Source organism: Helianthus annuus, chromosome 6 (genome assembly GCF_002127325.2).
Source record: "Helianthus annuus cultivar XRQ/B chromosome 6, HanXRQr2.0-SUNRISE, whole genome shotgun sequence".
NCBI classification, from domain to species: domain Eukaryota; kingdom Viridiplantae; phylum Streptophyta; class Magnoliopsida; order Asterales; family Asteraceae; genus Helianthus; species Helianthus annuus.
The window spans coordinates 139,934,001-139,956,569 of NC_035438.2; positions in this window are offsets into that span (position 1 = coordinate 139,934,001).

Genomic DNA, 22,569 nt, shown 5'->3' on the forward strand with positions numbered 1-22,569 from the left:
AACCAGCGACTAAGAAAGTTCCCAAAATAGAGAATCCCATGGATAAAGGAAAAGGGATCGAGATCGGGGAAATTTCTAGGCTAGCAGGAATATAAATAGGGGAAAGTTCTAAGCAAGCAGGAATAGAAATTGGGGAAGGTTCAAAGAAAACTGAAGAATTACCATTACAGGAAGAATTAGATCGCCTACTGGCAAGTTGTGATATCATTAGGCCTATCAACAATAACCTCTACCCTTATCCTGCTGAAACCCAACTTCTAATAAATTTGGAACCAGCCATCCCAGAACCTCTAATCCACACCCAACCTTTAGGAGAAATGGACGAGTGGTGGACTAACGACTGGCAGTTTCAAAACCTCCTTAATACCCCTTATACCTTTTTCCCGCAGTTCGACCCAGAACCTATACCAAACCCACCAATGAGCAATGAAAACCTAGCCGAACTCTGCCATTTTGGCGAGGAGCTGATAGGTGCAGCCGTGCAGGGAATAGGTTCCGGGAGGTGGGAGAACAAATCTCCTGGAGGTACGACGAGAGGGAACGTCGCTTCTAAAAATGCCAGCTGACAAGGGATAGTATGGTTGGGAGGTTGTGTTTGTATAATAACAATAGTAATAAAAATATAACTCTGTAAAATAACTTAAAAATAAAACTTTTGTAAAATAAACAGTGTGTACGGATGCCTAATATAATCTATAAAAATGGAAGTCGAGAAATCGACAATTTTGGCTATACGTGTGTTGTAAAAATTTTTGTGATTATGTGCAATTGTTTTGTTATATTTGATTATTAATTATTGTATGCTAATTATTTATATAAATTAATTATCAGATGGCAAACGCTAGTAATGAACCAGTTAACGAAGTTAACCAATCAGAGCAAAATCAGGAAGGTCAATTTATGACTAGGCAAGATATCGAGAATATCGTTGCTCAAGGAATAGCCAATGCTATTCCAGCAATCCTGGCTGCTGCCCAGAAACCTGTTGAACCTCAACAAATTATTCCTAGTAAACGTACTCAAGAAGATAACTTCAGTAATAGCGTAAACGGAGGCTGCAACCATACTAATCACGATAATGATCCACGGCAGGCCCCACTCCTTAAGAAAATGAAAGCTGCAACGCCTTGTTGCACTTACAAAGAATTTCTTGCTTGTAAACCAGCTGAATTTGCAGGCAATAAAGGGGCGACTGCGGCACTACGTTGGTTGGAGAAAACCGAAGCAGTAATTATGATAAGTAAATGTGCTGAAGAAGACAAGGTTATGTATGCGTCGCATCTTTTTAAAGAAGGGGGGGCGCTAGAATGGTGGAATACGGTACTTCAAGCCAAAGGAAGAAATATGGCCTATGCCATGAATGGGGAAGAATTTAAGCAGCTAATGGAAAGAAAATTCTGTCCCGAATATGAAAAGGAACAAATGTCAAATAAATTCCTGAACCATCGGATGATAGGTGTAGACTGTCGAGGATATACTTCGACATTCTTCGAGTATGTGAGAGTGGTACCAACCCTGGCTTCGCCAGAACCGGTGCTTATTTCCCGCTATATTTGGGGATTGATTGGCGAAATCCGTATTATCGTTAAAGCTGCGAGACCTCGCACTATTGACGATGCGGTATAATTAGCTAACACCCTAACTAACGAACCGGTATGCACAAGTGAAGAAAATCGGAAAAAGGAAGTAGCCCAAAAGATTACCCAAGGATTCCGTGTGGGTAACCGTAATAATTTTTGAAAAAAGGGAACTTGGCAATTTTCCACTGTTCCATTTTGCAATACCTGTAAAAGGAAGCATTGTAAAATTCCAGGGCATCAAGAAGAAGATTGCAGGAAGAAGAAAGCCACGGTCTGCTATAATTGTGGAGAGGCTGGACATCTTAGGCCAAACTGCCCAAAATTGGTCAAACCAGCAGACAACAAAGCCAAGACGGCCGACGGAGTTACTAAGAAGAATGCCAGAGCATTCCAGCTGACCACCCAAGAAGCAGAACTCATTGATGTGATAACTGGTACGTTCCAAGTGCACAACATTTATGCAAAAGTATTATTTGACACTGGTGCAAACCAAAGTTTTATCAATACTTCATTCTGTCAAGCTCTTAATCTACCCTTAACCAACCTTAGGCAGATTTTTACAGTCAAAACGGTAGATGGAAATTCTGTTAACATAGATAAGGTTTTGCAAGAAGGAAATATAGAACTCTTAGGCTATAATTTTTCTGCAAATCTGTTACCTATGAATTTAGCCGGATTCGATGTGGTGTTAGGAACGGATTGGTTAGTAGCCAACCATGCTCGAATTCTTTGTGATAAAATTTCCATAGAAATCCATACACCCACAGGAGAGGTAATCTCAATTACAGGAGATAAACCACGAAAGCCACTGAAATTCATTTCAGTAATGAAGTTGGGCAGTTATTCAAGAAAACAAGGAGTAGTGTATATAATTTCAGTAATCATTAACACAAAAAGTAAGGAACTTAAGGAAATCCCAATAGTCTCAGAATACCCCGATGTATTCCCAGAAGAACTACCTGGATTGCCACCCGACAGGGAAGTAGAATTTAGAATTCATCTAATTCCTGGAAGTACACCGATAGCCAAAGCACCTTACCGGTTAGCACCCACAGAAATGCTAGAATTGAAAAAGCAGTTAGATGAATTGCTAAGTAAAAGATTCATACAACCTAGTTCATCCCCGTGGGGGAGCTCTAGTATTGTTTGTGAAAAAGAAAGATGGGTCCATGAGAATGTGTATTGATAATAGGGAATTGAATAAGGTTACAATTAAGAACCGATACCCATTACCTAGGATTGATGATCTTTTTGATTAACTTCAGGGAGCAAGGTATTTTTCTAAGATAGACTTGCGCTCCGGATACTATCAGTTGAAAGTACAAGAAGAAGACATACCTAAAACTGCTTTCAGAACTAGGTATGGTCATTATGAGTTTACAGTCATGCCCTTCGTATTAACGAATGCACTTGCGGCATTCATGGACATGATGAATCGGATCTGTAAACCGTATTTGGATAAATTTGTAATTGTCTTCATCGACGATATACTTATTTATTCCAAAAGTCTGGATGAACACTGTCAGCACTTGCATGCACTCTTAACTTTGATAAGAAGGGAAAAGCTTTACACTAAATTCTCAAAGTGTGAATTTTGGCTACAGGAGGTGCAATTTTTGGGTCATATGGTAAATCACGAAGGTATTCATGTAGATCCCTCCAAAATAGAAGCAATCACCACATGGAAGGTCCCGCAATCGGCTATGGAAGTTAGAAGTTTTCTAGGGTTAGCTGGATACTATAGGCGATTCATTAAGGATTTTTCTAAGATAGCCGTGCCATTAACTAAGCTAACCTGTAAAGCCGTTAAGTTTGAATGGGGACCTAAGCAAGAAGAGGCTTTTAGGATTTTAAAGCAAAAGTTAACAAATGCTCCCATTCTAGCCTTGCCAGAAGGAACGGAAGATTTTGAAGTATACTGTGATGCTTCAAAGCTAGGATTAGGATGTGTGTTAATGCAACGCAAAAAGGTAATTGCGTATGTCTCAAGGCAATTTAAAAAGCACGAGGAAAACTATACGACTCCTGATTTAGAATTAGGAGCCATAATTTTTGCCCTTAAGATTTGGAGACATTATCTGTATGGAAGTAAGTTTACTGTCTATACGAATCACAAGAGTTTAAGATACATATTTGGGCAAAAAGAATTAAACAAGAGGCAAAGAAGATGGATGGAAATCCTAAGTGACTACGACTGTGATATTCAATATCACGAAGGAAAAGCAAATGTAGTCGCAGATGCTTTAAGTCGTAAGTATCATGAAAAGCAAAAGCAAGTCCGTGCTCTTAGATTAAATCTTCAAGTAGATTTAATGGAACAATTGAAGAATGTTCAAGAAACAGCAATCGAAGACGATGCTGAAGGAATGAAAGGACGAATAAAAGAGTTAGAACAGGGAAATGATGGAATTTGGAGATTCCATAAGAAAAGAATTTGGGTACCTAAGCAAGGAAAATTAAGAGATAAGATTTTAGAAGAAGCTCATAAATCTAGGTATACCATACATCCAGGAAACAATAAGATGTACCAAGATTTAAGAAATAATTTCTGGTGGATAGGAATGAAAAAGGACATAGCCAGATATGTATCTAAGTGTCTGACTTGTTGCAAGTAAAGGCAGAACATCAGAAACCTTCGGGACTACTACAACAATTAGAAATGCCTGTATGGAAATGGGAACTCATAACAATGGATTTTGTTACTAAGTTACCCAAAACAAGAAAAGGTAATGATGCGATTTGGGTAATTGTGGACCGATTAACCAAATCATCTCATTTTCTACCCATGAAAGAAACCTTTAGTATGGAAAGGTTAGCCAAGTTGTATGTAGACGAAGTAGTATCCTTACATGGAGTTCCACTTTCCATTGTATCGGATAGAGATAGTCGTTTCACTTCCCATTTCTGGACTAGTTTCCAGGAAGCAATGGGAACCCGACTAAATCTAGTACTGCATATCATCCTCAAACAGACGGACAAAGTGAAAGGAAAATACAAACTCTAGAAGACATGCTCCGAGCATGTGTGATAGATTTCGGTGGAAACTGGGACGATCACCTACCTTTGATCGAATTCTCCTATAATAATAGTTATCATACAAGCATCGAAGCTGCCCCATTCGAAGCACTATATGGGCGAAAGTGCAGAACTCCAGTTTGTTGGGCAGAAATAGGAGAAAGTCAATTATCAGGTCTTGAAATTGTGCAAGAGACTACCGACAAGATAACTCGGATCAAGGAAAGACTAAAGACGGCTAGAGATTTCCAGAAAAGTTATGCAGACAATCGATGCAAACCACTAGAATTTCGAGTCGGAGATAGAGTACTCTTGAAAGTTTCTCCTTGGAAAGGAGTAGTACGGTTCGGTAAAAAAGGAAAGTTAAGCCCAAGATACGTAGGACCATTTCCCGTGATTCAACGTATAGGACCAGTTGCTTATCGTTTACAACTACCAGAAGAACTAGCCGGAGTACATGATGTGTTTCATGTATCCAACCTCAAGAAATGTCTATCTGACGAATCCCTGGTAGTACCTCTTCAAGATATAGAGGTAAATGAAAAACTGAAATTCATGGAGAAGCCACTGCAGATAGAGGACAGAAAGATCAAGTTTCTCAAGCATAAACGATTAATGTTAGTCAAAGTCACGTGGGATTCGAAAAGAGGACCCGAATACACCTAAGGGCGAGAATCAGAGATGAAGCGAAAATATCCTCACTTATTTCAATAAATCTCGAGGACGAGATTTTAATTAAGGTGGGGAGGATGTAAGGACCTTCAAAAATGTCCCTAAACAAGCCATAAATGCAAACCCGGACCCCTGAAACCCTACTGTGCATGAAAAATCAAGAAAATCAAGAAAACTGGGTTTCAGGCGGGCCGCGTAAAGGTTAAGTATACCTTACACGGTGTAACACCTCGAATTTTTGTGTCCAATAATGTGTTAACACGTGTCATTTGTTTACACGTGGCATCTATAATAAATAAAGGACTAATTTTGACAAACCTTGAAAGTATATAAATTCGAGGGTTATAAATGTCAACAAGGGTAAATATACTGTATAGTATCCCTAAATAATGCTTAAACCTTCAAACGAATAAATTATAGATCGTACAAAAATAAAACGCGGAAGAAAGTGAGAGATTACAAACTACAGGGGTTAACTGTGTCAACATGTTTAATAATACCTCTGAGTGACCCTTTTACGTTCCAAAGACTTTGTAACGGTATTATACCCTCACTAAAATAATATATACGAATTTCGCGAAGTTTCGATATGAAACGAGAAAGTTACGATCGAATTCGTAGGAGAAGGGTTAAAAGCGTCAACAGTGAAAGTTAAGGCTTTCCAATATAATTAATAAATAAACCGGGGACTTAATAATGCGGGTAAATAACACGAGGCCCCTATCGGTAAATAACCGAGGGCCAAACCGCAAAGTTACCCCTTCAAACCCGAAAGGTCAGGTAAATCATTACGAAAGATCTCGTTATTAATGGTCGGATTCTGCAATCATTGCAAAAAGATTTAAAAATCCTGAAATCTTAACCTTAGGCGACCCGCGTGATGGTTAAGGATTAGTTGAGGCGGGCCGCGAGCCTCCTCACTAATTCGCCTGATTTCTTAACCTTTAGGCGACCCGCATTAAAATGCATGGGAACTCCCATGCGGGCCGCGTAAAGTGCCCAGATGCAGAATGGTTGTAACTACTTGGCTTTTGGAGCTTTTGAACGATCAAACAACCATTTAATTGAGCATGGGTGCCCCCTACACGACCCATACCACTTAGGGACACCTGCCCATGATCCATGATCAATTGTAGCTTGTTGTGTAATGATCTTGAAGGCTCTTAAGCACTATAAATAAGCTACATTGGCTCATATCATTCACAACATCAAAACACACAACTACTGATCATTCTAAGTGCTCCCAAGCATTCCCTTCTGCTCCATATTCAAGTTCTAACTTCTGTAAGTTACCTTGATCATCCATTGTTCAGTTATGCTTAGTTTTTAGCTAAAAACCAAACCGTCGTAACTACGGTTTGACTTTACGATAAATCAGTAATGGTTCAGTCTTATGACGAATCAAAAGTGGTTATGAGTTGGTATTTATGTGGGTATTAAACCTCTAAAATGGTTCCCCCTGATCACCACTCTAACTATGTCAAATGTCGAGTCAAACGTGCGGTTAAAAAGTCAACAGAAAGCTATTTTAGCGAATTATGCATAATCTGTAATGTATATGTTATGGAACCTGTTTTGATAATCATAAAACATAATAATAAGTATATAAACATGTTTGCGCTCGTTTGAATCGATCATTTGCTATATTGAACCGGTTCGGAGCCGAATGTCGCAAAAGTTTGACTTTTGCTTTGACTTCAGTTCTGACCCGTTTTAGTGAGGTATAAATATACCTTAGGACTCTCTTAGGACCAGGTCACATGTTGGTATACGCCTCTGTGGTCGGTTCATGAGTTATCCGAGTCTTTTACGTATTTCCGTCATTCGCCTAAAAGTTGACCGTAACGGCCTTTTAAAATTAAAACGAGTATTTCGGACACGTGAACGGACCAAAACCTTGCTTGTTAAATTATAAGCATGTCCTTAAAGTTTCACATCAATCCGAGGTCTAGAATGAGAGTTATGCTAAAAGGCGCACTTTTAAGAAAGTTTTGTAATTAACGGCGCAATTAGCATAACGCCCATCTAACCCAAGTTTTCGTCACCAAAACTTTTACCCACTGTGGTAAAATAATATTTTGGGAATTTTAAAGATTTTTAATAATTTTTACCTTGCTCATAACCTGCGGTTATGGCTACGGTTCGGTAAATACCGAATATGCCCTTTTCGGCCAAAACGGGAGTTCTACAAGGTCTTTTGACCCGATTCCAATTGCCACTGGTTTTAAATAATAAATAAAGTATTTTTAGCTTTATAAGCTGTTCGGGAAACTCAGTTTCCTGTAGAACTCGAAAAGCCTTTTTAAAGTCTTTAAAATGACCGAAAAGCCCCTTCGGGGCATAATATTAACTTAAACTCGTTACGGGCGTCACGGAAGGTATCCTACTGATACCAAAATACTTTTAAGGCATATTGACTTAGGAAATAAGCGTACGACTCTTATGGTAAACCGTTTCGCCTATTTGCGCACACGGTACGGCTCATGGAACTAGTTTTCGTGCAATAGCCGATATGGGTCAAATTATATTATTTGAACCCCAAAATCCAGAGTATGAACTATAAACCCATATAAAACGAGTCTCTGAACTTGTTGGGTCCAAATCATACCCCATTCTCGGTTTTCGCCTTTTCGTGCGAATTAACCATATCTATATATCGGAATCAACCGGTTTAAAGCTACGGCTAATACAAGGACCGTTAGGATTCTAAGAGGTTAATTAAAACCTTCGTTCCAGATTAAGAGCCCCAGTAAAAGCTATCGGTGACTTGATCTAAATTAAGGATTAATACTTGCAAAGGTAAATACTTTTGACTTATTTCCCCTATATGGGCTTGGGTTACGGTATATTAATACCGCTTGATTGAGCATTATATAATTCCATCACTTAGGTGGTTAATTGATTAAATATGATCGGCTCATTTAAACAGTTTTGTTGCTTATAAGCCTTTGGGGGGTTTAATGACCGTTGTCCCGGATATCCTTGGCATCATTTTACGAAATGGCCATGACCATCGACATCCCGGTGTAGGCGTACACCCGGTATAAAGTGTCGACATTAAAACTAAAAGACGTAGCCGTTGGTTTTTATACTACGGTTTTACGCAAACGTGGTGTGTCTATAAATCTTTAACCCGGCACGACCCGGGCTACTGAACGCATAAAAGAACATGTAAAACGTTCACAAGATCATTATGAATTTTCCCAAGTTATAAAAGAGTTTGTGCCTTGTGCATTCAAATCAATTTTAATAAACATTTTCAAATGTGTCAGTTGAATGTATTTACCAGTGTAAACTGACGTATTTTCCCCAAAAAGATTAAGTGCAGGTACCTACACGTAATTGGCTGGTAATAGCTCCCTAGCGTCGGGATAAGCCTCGCAAGCTTGATTGCAGTATCTAATGGAACAATACTTTACTTTTATTTACGATCCGCTGTGGATATATCCAACCCCTGTAATACATTTTGATATTACAATCAGAGGTGGAAATTTATATTTATCTTATGCTTCCGCTGTGCATTATATAATTGTGTGGTTTGACTATATTGTTGCCAACATCGTCACGGTAATCCCCCACCGGGCCCACCGGTGAGACACGTGGAAATCGGGGTGTGACAGGTTGGTATCAGAGCCAACATTGAGTGAATTAAACACTACCCTATTGTGTTTAATCTCAGTGACACAATTGCACATACTTGAGTCTAGACAATAACTTAGGACAAATTCGGATTAATACTCCTTTTTGTCTTTATTTTCGATTTGATTTTTAATAAGTTTTGGAGCAGGAAAATGCCACCTGTTATATTCCGAGGAAGAGGACGTAGAGGCCGAGGAGAAATCGTGACACATCACGATCAAGAAGCTGGACCATCTGGTACAAGACATCCTTCGATGACAAGGAGCGAAGAGCCACAACGACGAAGAGATCTTTACGAACCTGCGAGGCATTCGACTTCGCACAGCTCGACGCCATCCTACCGGCACACCTTTGGACCAGATTTAGAAAATAATCCCAACAACCCACAACCTTCCTTCATACCTCTACAACGTTCGGTATCGCACCGAAACTACGACGACCCTAGTCCATACTACGTAGCTCAGTTTAATCCGGCTGACTACATACAGGAACCTTCAGGTTTTGTTCCACTAGGGCCACAAGACCATTTTTCTGAAGATCCCATGAAGGAAGATGAGGATCCAACTGAACCAGCTCGTGGTACGCCCACGCATCCGATAGAAGTATCTGATGGATCTTCATATCATGGTCCGCAGTATCAAGGCCCAGACAGCTTTATGGCCTTGTTTGACCGACATGAGTGGTACAACACACCATCTCATCAGACATCGCAACCGAGACATCCACAGGATCCATCTGAGGATTCACGCTTTGAGGCAGTTACGCCACCACCTCCGCCACCGGCACAGCCAGTAATACCTGATCTGCCGAGGCGTAGGAGGACCAATGCTCGTATGTCTACACGAGGAGGAGGGGGTAACCAGTTCAGCACTCCTCGACATTCTAGTAGTAGCCACTATCCGCCACTACATGAAGAAGGACCTTCAAGTCCTATACAGGAAGCGAACTCCGCACCTACTGCACGAAATTCGCCACCATTTGGGTATGACCAACCCATACCAGCTTACACAGGTCCAACGGCTTACAATCCGTTTGAACCGTCACAAGCACAATACAACTACGGCTATGAGCGCGACCCATATGTGGTGTCGGCAAGATATAATGCGCGCTACCCTGACGGAGCACATGGAAACATGGGACCACCGGACTACTCAGCTCATGGGTATCCAATACCTCCCAGACCTCCAGTTCCGCATCAAGCGCCACAACCACGATTTTCTCCTCCTGAACAGGAAGAAATACTCCATCGACTAGATCGTGTGGAGAGAGAGTTCGAGGAAGAGAAGAAAAGCCACCGAGGATTTCTCAAGGGCTTGGCGAACCTACTAAAGGGCAAAAAGAAGAAACGTGACCACTAGCCCTTAATAGTAGCACGAATGTAATTTCTATTTTGAAATAAGTCCCTGTGTGGACAACTTATCGTATTTCAGTCCCTACGTGGACTTATCTTTAGTCCTTGCATGGACACCTATCTTATATTAGTCCCTGCGTGGACTTGTCACTTATTTTAAAACCTCTCTGAGGTATGTATTATTTGAAAGACCCGTTTAGGGCAATATGTAATTGTAATTGAGATTTTGGAATGTATGTTATGAGTTTTGTTTTAATATATGTAAAAAAAAAAATAAATCAAAACCATTCCTTTTATATTGATCTGCCTAAATAAAGAATCTTAAAAAGGTGAAACCTAGCTTGGGGTCTGTTAAGATCTAGTCAAGATGGTACGACCTAACTGAAAAGATTCTGATTCCCTGTTAACCTCTGTACGCATGTTAACATTCATGGCAGATGTGATTCGTTAAAATCACGCACGTCATTCTTATACAATAAACCTTTAAGGATTTCAAAACCCAACTAAATGATATATAGATCGTGGGTACATCCATTTAGTGATGCAGTGCCTACGGGCCAGTGTTATAAAGACATCCATTTAGTGATGCAATGCCTACGGGCCAATATCATAAAGACATCCATTAGTGATGCAGTGCCTACGGGCCAGTATTATTAAAACATCCATTAGAGATGCAGTGCCTACGGGCCAGAATTATTAAAACATCCATTAGTGATGTAGTGCCTACGAGCCAGTATTATTAAAACATCCGTTAGTGATGTAGTGCCTACGGGCCAATATTATTAAAACATCCATTAGTGATGTAGTGCCTACGGGCCAACCATATTAAAACATCCATTAGAGGTGTAGTGCCTATGGGCCATAATAATTGTCTTATAAGACAAAAGGCAGTGGTAGTCTATGACTCTCTGTCAGAAAGAGATAAAAGAACTACGGTTCAACTCTCTAAGCCTTTGATTCTATGAAATCTCGGCTAATATTACAAAATATCATCATGATTAGGCTTTATACCGCCAATACTATTTATATAGTTAAAATAGGATATATTCAAATCCTAATATTTAATGAAATAATAAGTTAACCAAATATGGTCTCTGTACCATGGTTGACAAATTGTCATAAAAGACAATCATATAATAATCTCCTAAATTAAAATTTTGTTATCTTCTGTAACAGATTCAAGTTACAATGGCGGATCCCAATGGAGAGAACAGCCACACAAATGAAGATGACTATGACAATGCGTCAGTGCATTTGACAGGCGCACAACTGAAGGCTCTGATCAACAATGCTGTCCAGGCAGCTATTGATCGTCAAAATACTGAGTCTCAAGGCAGAACTGTGTCAAAACCACCCTCTAAACCAAAGACACACTCCAAACCACCCTCTGAACCCAAGAAAGATGACGACAAGCATTCGTCTACTGAGCACAGCGTTCACCGCGATAGAGAATATACTGATGCATCCAGTGCTAAGGGTTGCACCTACAAATACTTTGTATCATGCAAGCCCCGTGAATTTACAGGGGAAAAGGGTGCGGTTGATTGTATCACCTGGCTGGACGAGATGGACACGATTGTGGACATCAGCGGGTGCGCTGAGAGGGACGTGGTTAAGTTTGTGTCCCAGTCATTCAAGGGCGAGGCCCTGGCGTGGTGGAGAGCTCTGGTGCAGGCTTCAGGTAAGTCTGCCTTGTACAAAATGTCATGGGGGGAGTTTATTACCCTCATAAAAGAAAACTACTGCCCTCAGCACGAGGTTGAGAAGATTGAGGCTGATTTTGTCTCACTAGTGATGACAAACCTGGATTGTCAAGCTTATCTGACAAGCTTCAATACCATGTCACGCCTGGTGCCATATCTTGTGACACCAGAACCTAGAAGGATTGCCCGTTTCATTGGGGGCTTAGAGCCGGCGATCAAGGCCAGCGTAAAGGCCTCTAGGCCAACGACCTTCAGGTCAGTTACTGACCTCTCCTTGTCTCTTACACTTGATGCTGTCCGTCTGAGGGCACAAAGGAGCAAGGAGGCTGAAAAGCGAAAACGTGAGGATGATACCTCACGAAAGACCGGTAAAAAGCACCGTGGGAACGGTGAAGGAAAAAGAGGGTCGAAGGCAAAGAAGGAGGGGCAAGCTGATGGAAGACCTCACTGCAAGGTCTGCAAGAAACCTCACTCCGGGAAGTGTAGGTTTGCGTCTGGTTCACAGTCGCAACAAAGGACTCCACCCTGTGGGCTATGCAAGTCCAAGGATCATAAGACAGTGGAGTATAAAAAGATAAATGATGCAACCTGCTTTAATTGTAACGAAAAGGGGCACATAAAGAGTAATTGCCCGAAGTATGCCAAGAAGGCGGAAGAGACGAAGAAGTCAAATGCGAGAGTTTTTCGCTTGGATGCAAAGGAAGCGGTTAAGGACGACAATGTGCTTACAGGTACTTTTCTCGTAAATAATATATTTGCAAGAGTACTGTTCGATTCTGGCGCTGATAAATCCTTTGTAGACCAGAAATTTTGCCAACTACTAAATATGCCAATCAAAACCCTAGACGTAAAATACGAAGTAGAGTTGGCAGACGGCACGATAGAAACCGTCTCTACCGTTCTAGAAGGATGTGAAATATCCATTAGGAACCATTCTTTTCCTTTATCTCTACTTCCTTTCAAACTTGCGGGTTTTGACATCGTGCTAGGCATGGACTGGTTATCCCATAACCAGGCCCAAATCATTTGCGGCAAGAGGCAAATAGTCTTAAAGACTCCGAGTGGTGAATCTCTTACCATTCGAGGGGATACGCATTACGGGTTGCCCGAAGACGTATCTATGCTGAAAGCTTCAAGGTGTTTGAACAGAGGCTGTGTAATTTACATGGCTCAGGTGATAATTGAAGAACCAAAGCCGAAGATCGAGGATCTTCCTGTCATTTCTGAATACCCCGAAGTTTTTCCCGAAGAACTACCTGGTTTGTCACCAGATAGACAAGTGGAGTTCAGAATTGACATCATTCCTGGAGCAGCTCCGATAGCCAGAGCACCTTACAGATTAGCGCCGACGGAAATGAAAGAACTGAGGACCCAGTTGGATGAACTGCTGGCGAAAGGTTTTATCAGACCTAGTTCATCTCCCTGGGGAGCTCCTGTCCTATTTGTAAAGAAGAAGGACGGATCAATGCGGTTGTGCATCGACTATAGAGAGCTGAATAAAGTTACCATAAAGAATAGATATCCTTTACCAAGGATCGATGATCTATTCGATCAGCTGCAAGGAGCGAGCTACTTTTCCAAGATCGACTTAAGGTCGGGTTATCATCAACTAAGGGTCAGAGATGAAGATGTACATAAGACAGCATTTAGAACTCGCTATGGTCATTACGAGTTCCTTGTGATGCCTTTTGGGCTCACAAATGCACCGGCTGCGTTCATGGATCTCATGAACCGCGTTTGCAAGCCGTACTTGGACAAATTCGTCATAGTCTTCATCGAAGATATCCTTATATATTCCAAGAATCAAGCTGACCACGAGAAGCACCTCCGTTGCATTCTCGAATTACTACAGCGTGAGAAACTCTACGCCAAATTCTCGAAATGTGAATTCTGGCTACGAGAGGTCCAGTTTTTAGGACACGTTGTGAGTGAGCGTGGTATCCAAGTGGATCCCGCTAAGGTAGAGGCAGTCATGAACTGGCAAGAGCCAAAGACGCCTACCGAGATTCGTAGTTTCCTGGGATTAGCAGGATACTACCGGAGATTTATTGAAAATTTTTCAAGGATTGCTGCGCCTTTGACTTCCTTGACCAAGAAGAAAGAAAAGTACATTTGGGGCCCGAAGCAGCAAGAGTCCTTTGAAATACTGAAGCAGAAGCTAAGCAACGCACCTGTGTTGACATTACCGGAAGGTACAGATGAATTCGTAGTTTACTGCGATGCATCACATACAGGCATGGGGTGTGTGCTTATGCAGAAGGGCAAGGTGATTGCCTATGCTTCAAGGCAATTAAAGGTGCATGAAAAGAATTACACCACCCATGATTTGGAGTTGGGTGCCGTTGTATTTGCACTAAAGTTGTGGAGGCACTACCTTTATGGTATTAAATTTGTGATTTATTCAGATCACAAAAGCTTCCAGCACCTGTTCAACCAGAAGGAATTGAACATGAGACAGCGCCGTTGGATGGAAACCCTGAATGATTATGACTGTGAAATCAGGTACCATCCCGGCAAGGCGAATGTAGTCGCCGATGCATTGAGCAGGAAAGAAAGGGTAAAACCCATTCGAATCAATGCCAAGAGCATTGAAGTTAAAAATAATTTGATGGAAAGAATATTAGCTGCGCAGCGTGAGGCTGTGTTGGAAGCTAATTATCCAAATGAAAAACTGGGAGTAACTGAGGAGCAGTTGACTCTTAGCAAGGATGGAATTCTAAGACTGAATGGACGTATATGGGTTCCAGTTTACGGAGGACTACGTGATGTTGTTCTCCAGGAAGCCCATAGTTCCAAATACTCAGTCCATCCTGGTGCTGATAAGATGTACCAAGACTTAAAGGCAAATTATTGGTGGATAGGCTTGAAAAAGTCTGTAGCCGCCCATGTAGCAAAGTGCTTGACTTGTGCTCAAGTCAAAGCCGAGCACCAAAAGCCGTCTGGCTTGCTACAACAGCCTGAACTTCCCGAGTGGAAGTGGGAATGTGTAACTATGGACTTCATAACCAAGTTACCCAAAACCAGGAAAGGAAACGATACAATATGGGTCATAGTCGATAGGCTGACTAAATCAGCTCATTTTCTACCCATCAAGGAGACATATAGCTCCGATATGTTAGCCCAACTTTATGTTGATAAGATTGTAGCCTTACACGGCATACCTGTGTCTATTATCTCCGACAGGGATACTAGATACACATCTCACTTCTGGAAGAGTTTCCAGCAATCTTTGGGCACGCGTTTAAATTTTAGTACGGCTTACCATCCACAGACGGACGGTCAAAGTGAGCGTACTATCCAAACGCTAGAAGACATGCTTCGTGCATGTGCGATCGATTTAGGTGGTAACTGGGATAAAAACCTACCCCTGATCGAATTCTCCTACAATAATAGCTACCACACCAGCATAAAGGCTGCGCCTTTTGAGGCATTATATGGTAGGAAATGTAGATCGCCTGTTTGTTGGGCGGAAGTAGGAGAGGTCCAATTATCGGGACCAGAGATTGTTTTCCAGACGACGGACAAGATTGTCCAGATCCGGGAACGTCTCAAGGCTGCCCGCGATAGGCAGAAGAGCTACGCTGATCCAAAGCGTAAGGATTTTCACTTCGAAGTGGGTGAAAAAGTATTACTTAAGGTGTCACCCTGGAAGGGGGTGATGCGTTTCGGCAAGAAAGGCAAGCTGAGTCCGAGATACATAGGGCCTTTTGAGGTCATTGAACGAGTCGGATCAGTTGCCTATAAACTAAACTTGCCTGAAGAGCTCAATGGAATTCACAATGTGTTCCACATCTGCAATCTCAAGAAGTGCTTCGCCGACGAATCGTTGGTGATTCCACACACAGATGTGCATATAGATGAGAGCTTAAAGTTCATAGAAAAACCTTTGTCGATTGAAGATCGACAGGTGAAGAAGCTTCGCAGAAAGCACGTACCGATTGTAAAAGTCAAATGGGATGCTCGTAGAGGTCCTGAATATACGTGGGAAGTTGAAGCTACAATGAAAGAAAAATACCCCTATTTATTTGAGTAAATCTCGGGTCGAGATTTATTTTAAGGTGGTGAGGATGTAACACCTCGAATTTTTGTGTCCAATAATGTGTTAACACGTGTCATTTGTTTACACGTGGCATCTATAATAAATAAAGGACTAATTTTGACAAACCTTGAAAGTATATAAATTCGAGGGTTATAAATGTCAACAAGGGTAAATATACTGTATAGTATCCCTAAATAATGCTTAAACCTTCAAACGAATAAATTATAGATCGTACAAAAATAAAACGCGGAAGAAAGTGAGAGATTACAAACTACAGGGGTTAACTGTGTCAACATGTTTAATAATACCTCTGAGTGACCCTTTTACGTTCCAAAGACTTTGTAACGGTATTATACCCTCACTAAAATAATATATACGAATTTCGCGAAGTTTCGATATGAAACGAGAAAGTTACGATCGAATTCGTAGGAGAAGGGTTAAAAGCGTCAACAGTGAAAGTTAAGGCTTTCCAATATAATTAATAAATAAACCGGGGACTTAATAATGCGGGTAAATAACACGAGGCCCCTATCGGTAAATAACCGAGGGCCAAACCGCAAAGTTACCCCTTCAAACCCGAAAGGTCAGGTAAATCATTACGAAAGATCTCGTTATTAATGGTCGGATTCTGCAATCATTGCAAAAAGATTTAAAAATCCTGAAATCTTAACCTTAGGCGACCCGCGTGATGGTTAAGGATTAGTTGAGGCGGGCCGCGAGCCTCCTCACTAATTCGCCTGATTTCTTAACCTTTAGGCGACCCGCATTAAAATGCATGGGAACTCCCATGCGGGCCGCGTAAAGTGCCCAGATGCAGAATGGTTGTAACTACTTGGCTTTTGGAGCTTTTGAACGATCAAACAACCATTTAATTGAGCATGGGTGCCCCCTACACGACCCATACCACTTAGGGACACCTGCCCATGATCCATGATCAATTGTAGCTTGTTGTGTAATGATCTTGAAGGCTCTTAAGCACTATAAATAAGCTACATTGGCTCATATCATTCACAACATCAAAACACACAACTACTGATCATTCTAAGTGCTCCCAAGCATTCCCTTCTGCTCCATATTCAAGTTCTAACTTCTGTAAGTTACCTTGATCATCCATTGTTCAGTTATGCTTAGTTTTTAGCTAAAAACCAAACCGTCGTAACTACGGTTTGACTTTACGATAAATCAGTAATGGTTCAGTCTTATGACGAATCAAAAGTGGTTATGAGTTGGTATTTATGTGGGTATTAAACCTCTAAAATGGTTCCCCCTGATCACCACTCTAACTATGTCAAATGTCGAGTCAAACGTGCGGTTAAAAAGTCAACAGAAAGCTATTTTAGCGAATTATGCATAATCTGTAATGTATATGTTATGGAACCTGTTTTGATAATCATAAAACATAATAATAAGTATATAAACATGTTTGCGCTCGTTTGAATCGATCATTTGCTATATTGAACCGGTTCGGAGCCGAATGTCGCAAAAGTTTGACTTTTGCTTTGACTTCAGTTCTGACCCGTTTTAGTGAGGTATAAATATACCTTAGGACTCTCTTAGGACCAGGTCACATGTTGGTATACGCCTCTGTGGTCGGTTCATGAGTTATCCGAGTCTTTTACGTATTTCCGTCATTCGCCTAAAAGTTGACCGTAACGGCCTTTTAAAATTAAAACGAGTATTTCGGACACGTGAACGGACCAAAACCTTGCTTGTTAAATTATAAGCATGTCCTTAAAGTTTCACATCAATCCGAGGTCTAGAATGAGAGTTATGCTAAAAGGCGCACTTTTAAGAAAGTTTTGTAATTAACGGCGCAATTAGCATAACGCCCATCTAACCCAAGTTTTCGTCACCAAAACTTTTACCCACTGTGGTAAAATAATATTTTGGGAATTTTAAAGATTTTTAATAATTTTTACCTTGCTCATAACCTGCGGTTATGGCTACGGTTCGGTAAATACCGAATATGCCCTTTTCGGCCAAAACGGGAGTTCTACAAGGTCTTTTGACCCGATTCCAATTGCCACTGGTTTTAAATAATAAATAAAGTATTTTTAGCTTTATAAGCTGTTCGGGAAACTCAGATTTCCTGTAGAACTCGAAAAGCCTTTTTAAAGTCTTTAAAATGACCGAAAAGCCCCTTCGGGGCATAATATTAACTTAAACTCGTTACGGGCGTCACGGAAGGTATCCTACTGATACCAAAATACTTTTAAGGCATATTGACTTAGGAAATAAGCGTACGACTCTTATGGTAAACCGTTTCGCCTATTTGCGCACACGGTACGGCTCATGGAACTAGTTTTCGTGCAATAGCCGATATGGGTCAAATTATATTATTTGAACCCCAAAATCCAGAGTATGAACTATAAACCCATATAAAACGAGTCTCTGAACTTGTTGGGTCCAAATCATACCCCATTCTCGGTTTTCGCCTTTTCGTGCGAATTAACCATATCTATATATCGGAATCAACCGGTTTAAAGCTACGGCTAATACAAGGACCGTTAGGATTCTAAGAGGTTAATTAAAACCTTCGTTCCAGATTAAGAGCCCCAGTAAAAGCTATCGGTGACTTGATCTAAATTAAGGATTAATACTTGCAAAGGTAAATACTTTTGACTTATTTCCCCTATATGGGCTTGGGTTACGGTATATTAATACCGCTTGATTGAGCATTATATAATTCCATCGCTTAGATGGTTAATTGATTAAATATGATCGGCTCATTTAAACAGTTTTGTTGCTTATAAGCCTTTGGGGGGTTTAATGACCGTTGTCCCGGATATCCTTGGCATCATTTTACGAAATGGCCACGACCATCGACATCCCGGTGTAGGCGTACACCCGGTATAAAGTGTCGACATTAAAACTAAAAGACGTAGCCGTTGGTTTTTATACTACGGTTTTACGCAAACGTGGTGTGTCTATAAATCTTTAACCCGGCACGACCCGGGCTACTGAACGCATAAAAGAACATGTAAAACGTTCACAAGATCATTATGAATTTTCCCAAGTTATAAAAGAGTTTGTGCCTTGTGCATTCAAATCAATTTTAATAAACATTTTCAAATGTGTCAGTTGAATGTATTTACCAGTGTAAACTGACGTATTTTCCCCAAAAAGATTAAGTGCAGGTACCTAAACGTAATTGGCTGGTAATAGCTCCCTAGCGTCGGGATAAGCCTCGCAAGCTTGATTGCAGTATCTAATGGAACAATACTTTACTTTTATTTACGATCCGCTGTGGATATATCCAACCCCTGTAATACATTTTGATATTACAATCAGAGGTGGAAATTTATATTTATCTTATGCTTCCGCTGTGCATTATATAATTGTGTGGTTTGACTATATTGTTGCCAACATCGTCACGGTAATCCCCCACCGGGCCCACCGGTGAGACACGTGGAAATCGGGGTGTGACACACGGGCCGCGTCAACTTGAAATTTGACCGGATAAGCATCCGGGACCACGTGTTGACCACCTGGTGACCCTACTCATGACCAATCAGACCTACGCGTAGACTAGGCGGCCACGCGGGCCGCGTAAGGTTTAGCTGATAGTTCACGCGGGCCGCGACAGAACCAATTTTCAGCTATAAATAGCTTGGTTCCTGAGCAGTCCTCTGGTGTCGAAAACAACTTTAAAAAACGAAGTTATACTGTCCAAAATCAAAATTTACTTTCAAGATAGGTAGGCGTTGCTACGATACCGGGTATTAACTCGATCGCTGCTACGATTCAATGTCCGATCGATTGAAACTATCCGATGAATGTTTAAGTGCTGCTCAAATTGGGTTTATACTTTGTCATTCATCGTGAATTCGATGGATGTTTAAGTATTGCACTTTGTCATTCGTCGTGAGGGTTTAATCTCATGAGTTATCGTAAATGCTGTATTAGTTACTGACCTAGTTCGTATGCATTGTTGTTTAAATAAGGTTATCAGGCTTATCAGTAGGCTAAACTTTGCCCGAATTATTTTCAAAGGTTATAATTACAGGGATCAAGTCGTGGTTATCTTAATCACTGGCTAGTGGGGTATTGTGCACATTACTAATTTCTAACGGGTTAGGCTAATAAATCCTCACCGTGATAAACGTCACTACTTGGGGAAAGACCCAATAGTGGTATGACCATCGTCACCAGGTGACACGGTGCCAGATAAAAATAAGATAGAAGCAATTGTAATCGCTCTTATGCTGTAATTTATAACTATGTGTCATTTTTTCAAAATGAATGATTCACTCAGTATTTCCCAGCTGACAAAAATATTTTTAAAACACGTTTCAGGCGACCTGATGTAAATCAAGGAAAACGTGCTACGGAGCACTAACCAGCTTGAAGAGGTGGCTCAGTTAAAATGAATAAATATGTTTTAATAAAATCAGGGAATTTCCTAGTAAATTCCTCTATTGTAAATTACGGGGTTATCCCGAATTATGAAATAAAATAATCGGGCATTTCAAGTTTTTAAAAAGATCCTGTTAAAATCTTCCGCTGTCGCATCAATTAAATACCATCGGTTCCTGTCCCGCGGCTCCTGACCGGGTCAAACCAGGGCTAGGGCCGTGACACATACATACATACATACATACAGTTCTCAAAGAGCAAATTCAGGCCTATGCTTCAAAAGTTTTGGCTATAAACAATCAATGCAATCTAATTTAATCAAATTTAAACAATTCAAGAAGCCAAAACCCAAATTGGACACATTAATTTAATCAAAATTCTAAATAGAAAGACCACGCAAAGAGAGGGCCGCTCAAAATTGGATGTGAATTAGGAATATGACGTTACCTAGAAGATGAACTGCTGATTGCTGAGGAGAGCAGGTTACGTAAACAATGATTTACCAGTTTTGCAATTGAGGGATAGATGATGGAAGGTGGGTTGATGATTTGGCAGGATGTGGGAGATATACTTGCCACATTTTTTTACTAGGGTAAAATTGGAAGAGAATTAGGAATGTGATGTTTATCTCTTCTTTTCTCTGAGAATCATTCCGATTTGGAAGGAAACGTATAAGGATTAAAAAACCTCCTCATTCTCTTCTCTTCTCCCCCTTTTCCCCATATAAAAATCTCTGGAACATCATTACTATCCCCTTTCTTTCCAATTCCTTTCTCTTCTCTAGTTAACTGAAACTCCAGAACACAATGAAAATTTACGCAAGTATAATATATGTTAATAAATAAAAACTTTTAAAAGGCATAAACTGCCAAAATTGTCCACAGGGTTTGGGCACTTGCCAGATCCATCCAAAATAACTATCATTTAATGTTATCATTTAATTGTGTTAGGAAAATTGGATTGATCTAACAACTTTTGTGAAAGCTGAGTGGCCCAGTTAAGAAAATTGTTTTTTCGATGGATATGTCAAAAATGTCTAAATCTTAGGAACGATTTTGACAGTTTACTCAATCCCATTAAATATAAACTACTTTTGGTTAAGGTGCAAAGCACTCTACTCTTGAACAAACTTAGCTACATGCCTAGGTTATATGAAGAAGAGAAGTGTCTCGTTCCTTTAAAAAAAAACTTGTAAAACTTGTTATAATGGAGGTTTTCCGACTTTACGTTCTAATTGAACTCCCATGATTACAATTCGACTAATCAATTACCGCACAAATAACAACATATTACTCTTATGTTTGAAGAAATAAAAATATTCTTCAATTAATTTGGTTGGCTAAACAAAGGAAACTAAGATTATGGGTTGCATTTTTTTTAACTTTCTAGATGAACTTAAACATATATATTTTTACGAGTGAATTGCAAGTTTTGTCCTTTATCTTTATGCCTCTTTGCAGGCGGTGTCCTTTATGTTTAAAATTGACGAGTTTTGTCCTTTATGTTTAAAAATCAAGCACATTTTATCCTTTGAGCCTAACTCAGTTAAATTTCTTCGCTAAATCTGATCATGTGCCTTGCACATGAGGGTATTTTTGTCATTTCACCTTTTTACAGGGACTAATATGTATACTGTAACAACAAACTTAGCCCAAATTTGTCGCTAACCCTTTTCCTTATCTCTCCCGTCTGATCAGAGCTCCGATGACCGGAGTTTCTCAAATCCTCACAAAGATTCTCCCTCTTTCTTCCGATCGTTCTCTTCTCCGATCTGTTTTTCTCTCTCTCTCGTGTTGACAGCATCGCCGCCGCCACTCACGACTGTGGTGGCGGTGGGCTGAAGTGGTGAAGGACACAAGATGATGCTGCCATTGAAATAACGATGATGACCTGTCATTACTAACGATGAGGTAATGAGAATCGATGGCGACAGATCCCGGTAAATCCATCTCATTTCTCTCGTTTCTTTTAATATTTTTTCTCAGATTCCAAGTGTTAAATCGACCTGGAATTTGTCTTCTTTTTGTTCTGATGATGATGGAATGACGATGAGAATACTGGTGACGATGAAGGATGCTGGTGGTGACGCCGGCGGCTGCGTCGCCGCCGTCTACGGCGGTGGATGACGATGGCAAAGGTGGTTCGGCTCAGGCAGTGGCAGTGATTGAAGCTGAGTTGGTGACAATGCGACGGTGTCGGGTCTGAGAGGGAACT